This window comes from Periplaneta americana, chromosome 7 (assembly GCF_040183065.1).
Source record: "Periplaneta americana isolate PAMFEO1 chromosome 7, P.americana_PAMFEO1_priV1, whole genome shotgun sequence".
Taxonomy (NCBI): Eukaryota; Metazoa; Arthropoda; class Insecta; order Blattodea; family Blattidae; genus Periplaneta; species Periplaneta americana.
Genome location: NC_091123.1, coordinates 166,797,239 through 166,809,043, shown reverse-complemented (window position 1 = coordinate 166,809,043; position 11,805 = coordinate 166,797,239). Strand labels below are relative to the sequence as shown.

The following is an 11,805-nucleotide window of genomic DNA, read 5'->3' as shown; positions in this document are numbered from 1 at the left end:
ATTGACAGTATTGCAAGAGCAGTGGGACGATCCTGGGACATAGTGTTCCTTAAAAACGTTTTTATGCGTTTCAAGGAAGAAAAACATATTTCTGGCTCATCTGTGGTCATTGGTGTTGTAACCAAAATATTTAACAACTTCGATACTTCACAGAATGGATCCTGTAAATTGTTGGATACTATGTATTGTGACAATTGAACAGCCATTTATATTTCGGAAGTCAGGTCTTCCGTATAGAAATCCAACTTGTATCTGAAACACTCTTTGTTCAGTATAGTATAGCTGTTGACAGCAACTTTAACTGGTAGATGGCAGCAGCAGTCGGACACTTGAATTACCAAATACATTGTACATAGTTCCGAGTTCTTCCACAAACAAGCAATCTTTCGTTACGCTTTACTTTTGCAATCTCCAAGCTGTGTTGTGCTGAAGCTGACTACAGCACTTTCCCGCTTAAAAATAGCCAATCAGAGCAGTGATTTCAGCTTCGCACATGCACATAACTGTCTACAATTTTCATGTGGAGCTTTGAGTAGCACAACGAACCCCCTGAGGCACCAAAGAAGGCACGAAGACTAAACACTCTATAACGCGTCATGAACATAACCACGGGAAATTGTCAAATGACAGATCAAATACTATGGTGGTATTACAAATACATTATTTGAGCCAAAATTATCATTGTGCTGTAGCATTGTAGCACATAAGGACGGGCCGCCCCTGTGTTTAGTACTAAATTGCAATCTTCTATATTCAATTGTTTTTTATTATTGTCTGTTGTATTCAACATCGACTTTCACGAGGCCATGGAAATTATAAGACGAAATTAAATAACATTAATGATACAGCATGAAGGCTAAAATGTAGGCAAATCATGCAATAAATATCTTTACGCAGTCCAGGACCATATTATGAATTTCTCGATGTAGTTGTAGACAGTGAGCAAGCTGTTTTATTCAACTGAATTCTTGAATTCTTTGAGGCTACGAGGATTGCTACCATATCATTGTTTTAATACTTGACATTGAATCACCAATAGTACTATTGCGAAATATTGACCCACCAAAATCATGCAATGGAACAAGAATTGGTGTGAAAAAAACTCATTCAAAACGTAGCAATAGAAGTGACAACAATATTAACTGGGAAAACGAAACGAGAAGATGTTTTTATCTCACGTATTCCTATGATACCCACTAACATCCCTTTCGATTTTAAGTAATTGCAATTTGAGTGCGACTAGCATTTGTAATGGTACTGTATTTATAGTTTGGTTTCTTTATTATTTTATTCGTATTTCTGGTGATGTGGAAGAGAAGGCCTGATGGCCTTAATTACGTCAGAATAAATAAATAAACACATATATATGTATACAGTATATATACATACAAATTAAAACACATTTGAAAGTAAGGCAAGTGATGAAATGTTTCCTTTCGTTGCCTGATTTGTGATTGTTTTAGGTTGAGTTAATCCTTTGAGGCATTTGGTTAAGAAGTTCATTAATTCATGTAAGTGACGCTATGTAAAGATTCATCTTTATGGACGAGGAAAGCTTATTGAAGACGATTCGTTTTGATTGTCTATAGTTGAGTTTCTGAGAAGTCTAACAACCAGTTTAATTAAATAAAAGAAGCATAAAGGACAACCCGGGCAACGCCGGGTGCTTTCAGCTAGTATAATATAAACTAGCCCACTCCTGAATGAGTAAGATTCGTGCTCAGGAGGGGATTGCAATACAAACAAAGATAAAATTGAGACTAAATAAATTACAGATTTAAAAATGGTTAAATATCTTTAAATCCAAACAATAAATCCAATGTAATTATATATATATATATATATTATTAATTTGGAGAGGATTAGTGGTTAAAATAATACTTCAAATTTATACCCAACAATGGCTTAATGACAAGCGAAATAGCGGAAATGGCGTTTTCTTTTCTTCTTGTGCTGCCATCTGTTGTTTCGGCCAACAATTATCAATTACGCATTTCCTGAAATTATTTGAGCTGTTCTTTCTAATGACATCGGTATAAATTTCGTAAAGCACATAGTGACAGAATTATAGCAGTTTATAACTTCGGAAAGTTCTGCAGACACACTGTATTAGAATAAAATTTGTTTCAAAATCTATGACCTTGACTCATGCCATGATAAAAAGCTACATTGGTTTTTCATTTAGGTTCAGATAAACGGAGAGAATTCATATTTGTAGTTCTATATTTATGTATATACCTTACAAAGTTATTTAAGATTTATGTGAAAATATTTTAATAAAATAAAATAATAAGTTTGTTTAATGTTTAAAGTTTGAAATGTTTAAACAACAGTTCAGTTGAGTAATCTTTTTGACTTTTTAAACAAATGTTTAATATTTTTTCTGTAGTAAAATTAATGGATAAAGTTTGAATTTATAAGTTTCACCCCAAGCTATAATACCCATACATAAATATGGATTGAAATAATGCTAAATAAATTGTACGTAAACAGTTAATTGGCAAAATATTTCTTAGAACAACAAAGAAATAATAATTAATTATTAATACTTTTGTCAGTTAAATATAATTATGGCGTTAAAAATTTGGAAAGATATTTACTTGTAAATTTGTTGACAGGGCCCTTGTTTTTATAGAAAAAGAATTTACGGGGGCTGTAGTCTCTCAAAGGTTGAGAACCACTGTTCTACGACACTGTTACACCACAATCTAGTATATACAGTCACGAAGCTCAATATGTAGGGAATATGCATCCATAGATAGTTGCTAACCACTAGGATCGCTACTATCGCCTCATTACAGACAATGGAAAATAGTACCAGCACAGTCTATTGTTCCTAGTACCCTCAACAACTCAAGCTTCGTAACTGTATATACTAGACTAGGGCCGGACATGAGAGCGGCTCCATTTAGCCGGCCAGAGCTGCTCTCGCTCCGCAAGACAAGCCGGAGCAGAACGCTCACGCAGTGGCGGACTCGCATTACAGCTACCTTCCCTGCATTAATGTAACAAGAGCCACGGTTGTTCTAGTCATTCAGTCTGTCAGTACATAATAGTTTATAAGGATATTACATCAATCCATTGTACATTAAAGAATTTATAACAATCTTATTAATTTAATGAAATAAACTTCGCTCTATGCTCACACACAAATCATTAGGCTTATTTACATAACCCATACGCACATACTGCAATCTCCTCAGCACGGTTCTACGAGACAGGCATATGGCTTCCACTTCCTTACTTGCTGTGGACAGAGTTCATCTGCCAATATAATTAAACATCGCTTGATGAATTCACCTTCGTTGAATGTTTTCAATTCCTTTGCAATTTCGTGGCAAATTTTGTACCTAATTCTCATAGCCGATTCACTAAGTGCAGTATTGTCATCCTGTTAATACATAATATATATAATATTGTGACAGCTGCGTCGGGATTCGAACGCATGTCCGACAGGGCGCCCGGCAGACGAAACGTTGGTCGCTTAGGTGTGGCGGCGAGGGGAGCGTCTGCCTGCTGAGAGGGCAGAGGGGCGGTGTACTACGGCGACGCGGCGAGGGGAGGTTGCGCGCGCATCTGCTACTTGCCGAGAAGGGAAGGAAGCAAACTGCTACGTGCGGAGTGAAGGGGGGGACGGAACCTCCCGAACAGAATCGTCCAGAAGTGGAAATATCCAGAACTCGAACTTTCTCGTCTACATCGCTGTGGGTATAAATTACTGCACGCGAGTGAACTTGAACAGTCAGTCACTCAGTCAGTAAGGCAGTGTTGTTACAGTCAGTGGACAGAAAGCCAGCCAGTCTTGTGTACCGGAGTTCGACTTGAGTGTGTGTCCGCAACTGTGTGAGCATCCGAAGGCCTGAGTTCGAGTGCAGTGGACCGCAGTTGGAGGGACCTGAGTTCGAGTACATTGGACTGTCTCTGAAGGTCTGTGGTTCGAGATACTGTGAACTTGAGTGACTGAGCTAGAAGAACTGTGAACTGAGAACTGACAGTTCTGATTTGTAAATAGTGCTTTGTGAACATGAGTAACAATTAACAGTTCATTGTTGTTCTCAATAATCCAAGTTAATTGTAATTTTCGTCTGTGGAGTGCAATAACGAACACTGTTGCTGTGTGGAGAGCAAATCCCATTGTTGACGGGAGTGGAATTAAATTGTAGAAAGGGAAGAGTAATTGTTGAAATAATAAAATTACATTGTTGTTCAGTATAAAAATTTACAATATAATATAATATAATATAATATAATATAAGATGTGATGTGATGCGATGCGACCATAAATTAATACAACTTAAAGAAAATGTAATGTATTAGAGTATTTATTCGATATTTATGTTGCATTATAAGTTATTATAGTACATTTAGTAATATATAATTTTAAATTATACAAATATTATGACACATCATAGTATAGTATATTACAGTTCATGATATATATGTGATATATCATGAACTGTAATATACTATACTATGATATATCATAATACTTGTATAATTTGAAATTATATATTCAGGGAACGGATTTATATGGACTAAAAATATATGAAATATGTAAATATATATGTAGTTATTTTTACCAAAATATGGAATTAAATATGGATTTTTACCAAAATATGGAATTAAATATGGACTTAAAATTATAAAAAAATGACTATGTACGTTAAATATTGGTACATTTTAATCAAACTAAACAAAAAATATAATGGACGTACCTTATCTTCCAATGTAGTTTCAACAAAACACAATTTTTATTGTCTGTTACCATAACAATAGGTTACAAACATTTCTTTCAAGTGCTGAAAAGTGAATCTTCTTCTATTGTCTCTGAGGATAGATTTATACTGACTAAAAGAGCGTTCGACGTCACAAGAAGTAACTGGTACATAATTCAATTTCACAATGTCTGCTGGGGATAAGTCCAAGTTAATCTTCACTGTTGATTCACCACTCATCACAGCAACAACCTTTTGTAGTTCTTCATATCCAGGGTTTTTTGAAAGTACAGTGTCCACCTTAGCTCTTACTGCATCTGCAACTTTACCTCTACCACGATTCAGTTGTTCCACAGTACTATTTATAATTTCAAAACTTTCAGATAGTGAAAGGTGCCTATTTTGGAGACTTTTGAGCGTTTTTATGATGCATGAAAATGTATGCTGAATGTGAGCTAAGTCATTCTTCACACTTATGTCACAGGTAACTGTTTTCGCAGTATCAATTGAGACTGCATCTTCAGAGTCCAATGCAAGGAGAACATTGTTAATAGAGTCTATATGTTCGGCATAATATTCAACTGCTTCTAGCCATGTACCCCATCTAGTTAAAATTGGCTTTGGTGGCAATGGAATTTCAGGGTACATTTCTTTCAACACGTTAACTCTACTGGGAGCTTTGAGAAATACTTTTTTCACTGATGAAATCAACAAATCTACTTTAGGGAAATTGTCTCTGACCACTTCTGCCACACGATGAAATGCATGCGCCACACAAGTAAAATGAGTCAATTTAGGATATACAACAGATAATGCTTGTCCAGCTTTGACCATATAAGGGGCAGCATCGCTAATAAAGAATAACACATTATCGTACATAATACCCTTTGGCCACAGGATACCCATAGCTTCGTTGAACAGTTTAACTATAGTTTTGTTATTGCACTTTTCTAGAACATCACAATGTAAAAGAATTCGTTCAGAATATTGTTCACTTAACAAACCGATAACTACATTACCAACAAGTCTACCTTCTTTGTCGGGAGTCTCATCAATGGAAACCCAAATTGAACTATCTTTAATTTCATCTCTTATCTTCTGTATTGTCTCATCGTAGATGGATGGAGCATACGTCTTCCTAAGTGTTGACTCATCCGGGATTGTATGTTGAGTATATTTTTCAAGGAATTCCCTGAAGACCTTATTCTTTAGTTTGTAGAGAGGAATATCAGCAGAGATGAGAGAACGGCACAGGTCGATGTTAAACTCAGATCTTACATTCGATGTTGTTGGTTGTGTTAAAAACAATTGTCTCTGCTTGGAATTTAGTTGTTTGTTGGCCTGATGTTTACTAGTTGTAATGTGTTGTTGCACCAGGAACTTTTGTGTAGATGATACTGCACACTGACACAAATTACAAAATAATATTTTATTGTCAGTTGATAAACCATCTTCTTTAAATTCTGAAATGTAACTTGTTAGTTTTGATTTTAAATTGACTGAATGACGTACTTTTGGCATATTTACCGTCTTTATAGTATGATTTACAAAACTGAACCTATGTGTACTCTGACTGGCATTTAACTGTTGAGCTGCACAACTGAAGTCTGTTAAAAATTTTAAATTAAATTAATACAGTTTTGTAACTTACTTTCCCATTGTTGATAGGACTGCTAATTTTCAAATAACTCTGATGTTAAAGGGATTACTGAACATGTGTTTAAATCTCTATTGTTGAAATGTATTTTTAAAAGTTAATGGAATTTTGTTTTGTTTTATTGTTAAACCTAATATAATATGGACTGTTTTATATGAAATATGGAAAATATATGGAAATTAACGAAAATATGTACTAAACTCTAAAATATGGAAAAATATGGAAAATAAAAGTAGGATTTTTCAACCCTACACATTGTGAAACATAAAGATAATGCAAAATATAAATTATATTAGCTTTATAAGTAAATATGTATTTACATATAAATCCTTTCCCTGTATATTACTAAATGTATAATAACTTATAATTCAATGTAAATATCAAATAGATACTCTAATATAATGTACCTGAGAAACATTTTCTTTAAGTTGTATTAATTTATGGCGTTCATTACCAACATATTTGTCATATTCAGTAGCATGTTGTAAAGAATAATGCCGTTGGATATTGAACTTCTTAATCAGTTGGATTGTTTTATGACAAATTAAACACTTTGCTAATCCACTGCTCTCTACGAAAAAGAACTACTCCTCCCATGATACATTAAAAGCATTGGGAGTAGCGGGCCGCTTTAATGTATGAGCGGAAGCTGCGTCTTCAAAGTTCGCTATAATACTGCAGAGTCACCACTGCACCGACACTGAATGACGTACACAATGCATACGTCACAGCGCTCGCAAGACCCGCTCTTTAAAGCACACAGCGCTCATTTCTCAGAATCACGTAATGTGCCCAGCCCTGTACTAGACTGTGCTTACACCTCGTTTGAAGACTAGAAATGCCAGCGCTTGGCATGACTGCACTAATACAATATCTGTTTTATTTTAGTACTGCTGCTGCTACTGCTACAACTACAAAGAAATATAAGATGATAAATATAACAATTCTTGTGTCTGCGAGAGAAATCTTCACTATTCTACAGGAAGCCAAAACAGATTGTGTTTTGTTTATCAGCAGAAACGTGGGAACTAGACCCACAATCGTCGTCATCATCATCATCATCATCATACTCCTTCACGAATTAGGCCTCTGTAGACCTATTTCGGCCCCATTAAGCAGTCTTCTAAAAGGTCTTCCTGGTCGACGATGTCCTGTAGGTTTATACTGCATCATAATTTTTGGGATTCTTGAATTTTCAATTCTTCTTACATAATCTAGCCAATTGAATTTGTATCCTGCTGTCCTGAAAAATTTCATTTCAGTTGCTTTGATTCTGTTCATGTCTTTTTTCTTTAATGTCCAAATCTCGCTTCCGTATAAAAAGGGAGGGTAATGCTAGTGTATTATATATTTTTATTCTTGTAGATTTTTGTACTAATTTAGCTTTTAATGTATTGTTTATTATTCCTAGAATTTGTGTAAATTTGGTAATTTTCTTGTTCACATCTTTTTCATTTTGATAAGATATTTCACAACCCACTGCGGGCTAAAGCAAGGAGATGCACTATCACCTTTACTTTTTAACTTCGCTTTGGAATATGCCATTAGGAAAGTTCAGGATAACAGGCAGGGTTTCGAATTGAACGGGTTACATCAGCTGCTTGTTTATGCGGATGACGTGAATATGTTAGGAGAAAATCCACAAACTATTAGGGAAAACACGGGAATTTTACTGGAAGCAAGTAAAGCGATCGGTTTGGAAGTAAATCCCGAAAAGACAAAGTATATGATTATGTCTCGTGACCAGAATATTGTACGAAATGGAAATATATAAATTGGAGATTTATCCTTCGAAGGGGTGGAAAAATTCAAATATCTTGGAGCAACAGTAACAAATATAAATGACACTCGGGAGGAAATTAAACGCAGAATAAACATGGGAAATGCATGTTATTATTCGGTTGAGAAGCTTTTATCATCTAGTCTGCTGTCAAAAAGTCTGAAAGTTAGAATTTATAAAACAGTTATATTACCGGTTGTTCTGTATGGTTGTGAAATTTGGACTCTCACTCTGAGAGAGGAACATAGGTTAAGAGTGTTTGAGAATAAGGTGCTTAGGAAAATATTTGGGGCTAAGCGGGATGAAGTTACAGGAGAATGGAGAAAGTTACACAACGCAGAACTGCACGCATTTTATTCTTCACCTGACATAATTAGGAACATTAAATCCAGACGTTTGAGATGGGCAGGGCATGTAGCACGTATGGGCGAATCCAGAAATGCATATAGAGTGTTAGTTGGGGAGGCCGAGACGTAGATGGGAGGATAATATTAATATGGATTTGAGGGAGGTGGGATATGATGATAGAGACTGGATTAATCTTGCACAGGATAGGGACCGATGGCGGGCTTATGTGAGGGCGGCATTGAACCTTCGGGTTCCTTAAAAGCCATTTGTAAGTAAGTAAGTAGGCCTAAGTATTTCACAACCCAGATAATTGAAATTTTGTACTTGTTCGAAGCATTGGTTATTGTGTATTATTTTACTTCTGACTGGGTCTTGTCCTAAAAATGCCATTACTTTCGATTTTTGTGCTGAAATTTCCATCCAAAAATCTTTTAATAGTTTATTTAATGTACATAATCCTTTTTGTAAATCATCCTCTGAATTGGAAATTATGACTTTATCATCGGCATAGATGACATGCTCTGGGTTATCATCAAATTATCTGTCCTTATACTGCTTGTTTGAGGTTTGAAAGTAATGTAGTTTTCCCTAAGATAGGTTACTAGCCTTATCGTTATGTAGTCCAGTAGTGGGGCTGCCACTTTTAGCCTCTGGACAGGCTTGTAATGTAGCATTTCCTCTGCATTTGATGAAACAGTTATACCGCTGTGACTCGGTCGCCATTTCCTCGTTGGTAGGAACAGGGTGGACCACGGGAAGGTGAGGATGGCATTTGGATAGGAGAGGCTGTATGTTTCGCGTCACTATCCCTTCTTCACCCTTCGTCATATTGCATAATAATTTAAATTCCATACAATTCGTAAAGCAAACTTTTTTCTTCCATCCCTATAAAATGATCCACTTTATGATTTTTGTTATTCGGAACACCAAAACTACAATTCCAAGCTGTGCACCCACACATAGTTTAATGACAATACAGTGTTATTTCCTATGCAAGGCAAGGTCCAACTGGGGCTTTATTCGTTCTGCACTCATTAGTGCCAACCGTCATTAAAACATTTGGACAGAATCCCAGACATAAAACTGTTGCGAACAATAAAAAAATTCATGACGGTAACGACTCTGGCACATACCACCGATACAGAGGAAAGAAAAGGCAATCCAATTTAATTGCCCGCGATATGGAGAGACATAAAATTTTCCGTAGGAACAGACGACATTATCACCAAGATATTTTTTAACGTTTCTCCTTACTCAAAGCACAATATTATTTTTATCTATCTGACATTTACGGGCAGTGGAAATGAATTATATTTTACAATTCAACAGAGTGCGGTTCTGTAGGGGGAGGAGTCACTCTTCATTGCAGTGGTTGCACACCAGAACACGGCGAATTGCTAATTGCAAATGGACGAAACTGAGGACACGTTGTTCAACTGTGGACGCTGCAGGCTATAGACGTAACACATTTCAAACATTAGGCGCAAAATCCTTTATATAAAATCAAATACCATTAATGTGTGACATCGCCAAAGCTTGTCCTTTCATACTAGGGTAAATCAATTCCCGACGAATGAAATATATACATACTAGTGGCTTGTGCAGCAAATTCTGCAAACTAAGTAAATTAGACGTTCAAATAAAAATTGTTCAGATTTATTTCAAATAAAGAATACCAGACATTCTGAAAGTTATTTTCTTCCATAATAATGAAACATACTCCCTCTGAATGTTTTTTATGCCAAATACTTTTTCTTGAACCTATCCACCTTCAGGTTTTGAGTTTCAACGCGAAAACGCAAGTAACAATGTCAGGACGATCAGTGGGTTTTTCATGTGGAACTAACTACTAAGATTTAAAATCATCCGTCCTCAAGTGAGGTTGACCACTGGGATCCGGAATTAACAAACACACAAAAAAGATAATGGGAAATGAAACGGGCAAAATATGGATTAGATTTGTACATTAAAACAAAAATTTACGATGAAAGAGTAATGGAACGGAGAAAAATTCTCTCCGGCGCCGGGATTTGAACCCGGTGTGGCTTAGTGGATAAAGCATCAGCACGTAGAGCTGAAAACCCGGGTTCAAATCCCGGCGCCGGAGAGAATTTTTCTCCGTTCCATTACTCTTTCATCGTATGATGACGTAGAATATCTGCATGGAAATATCATATGTACTTCGGTACATCAAAATAATATGTATGATATGCGTCCGTCGGATCCCGGCCAACTAGTGACTCATAACGAGTACACCTCAGTACATGTGTGGACTTCGGTCCTACGTTCATAGACATCTATAACGTAGTGCAGAGGGCGGCCACCAGAGGGAACCCAAGAGTTGGAGCTTAATCTGAGACGATTCTGTTCGGCGCCGGGGTGGTATCCGGTGTGGCTTAGTGAATAAAGCATCAGCATGAAGAGCTGAAAACCCGGGTTCAAATCCCGGCGCCGGAGAGAATTTTTCTCCGTTCCATTACTCTTTCATCGTATGATGACGCAGAATATCTGCATGGAAATATCATATGTACTTCGGTACATCAAAATAATATATATAAAAATTTACGAGTTAATATATAGATGATAGTGTAAAATTTGAAGAGAGGCCTTCAGAATTTCCATTACAATCTTCTGAACCTCATAAAAGGGAATTTTAAAGGATTTAAGGATATTACATGTAAATTTTGGTAAACAACCCCTCGCTCCAAATAGTAAGCCTGCAATATCCCAGTTGTAAAGCGAAATGCCATATTTTTCACTGAGGTATGGATGACAAGATACATATTTAGCTCGCTTGTCATCATTAATCTGCAGTGCTTGATTTGTGTCTCGTTCAAAGCAAATCGTAGGGTCCAAGACCATCGCTTTCTGGGTTCTTCTATTGATGGCAATTATATCTAATTTAGCTAATTCAGGTCATTTTGAATTGTACGCCAAAGTTAAAAAAATGTCAGGTTTGCTATGCTTTCGAACAATAAACATAGCATCTTGGTATGCCTGCTGCATGTAGAAATGTAGAGGGTAAAATCATTTCATCCTGTTAAGAGATCTTGCTGAAATGATCGGGAGACTACAAAATTTTCTAGGTCTCTTATTTTATCAGGAAGTAATACCTTTTGGTTTTTCCTTAGGAACTGTAATTTTTGCGCTCTCTCGAGCCAATACTGAAGAGAATGACGCATATAAATATCTACACCACACCGCCATTAAGTATATGAAAAAGACCCAACCCCACTTGATTAATAACTATAAAATATTTTGTTTTTAATAACAATATCATTATCTTACTTAAGTTTTGTAGTTAT

At 36.1% G+C, this 11,805-nt stretch overlaps 1 non-coding gene across 1 annotated transcript; it reads left to right on the top strand.

Annotated features, from left to right (window-relative positions):
• Window positions 1-10,885: 10,885 nt before the first annotated feature.
• Window positions 10,886-10,957, top strand: TRNAF-GAA (transfer RNA phenylalanine (anticodon GAA)). The gene has a single exon. It is a non-coding gene; the product is annotated as a tRNA-Phe (tRNA).
• The last annotated feature ends 848 nt before the right edge of the window (window positions 10,958-11,805 follow it).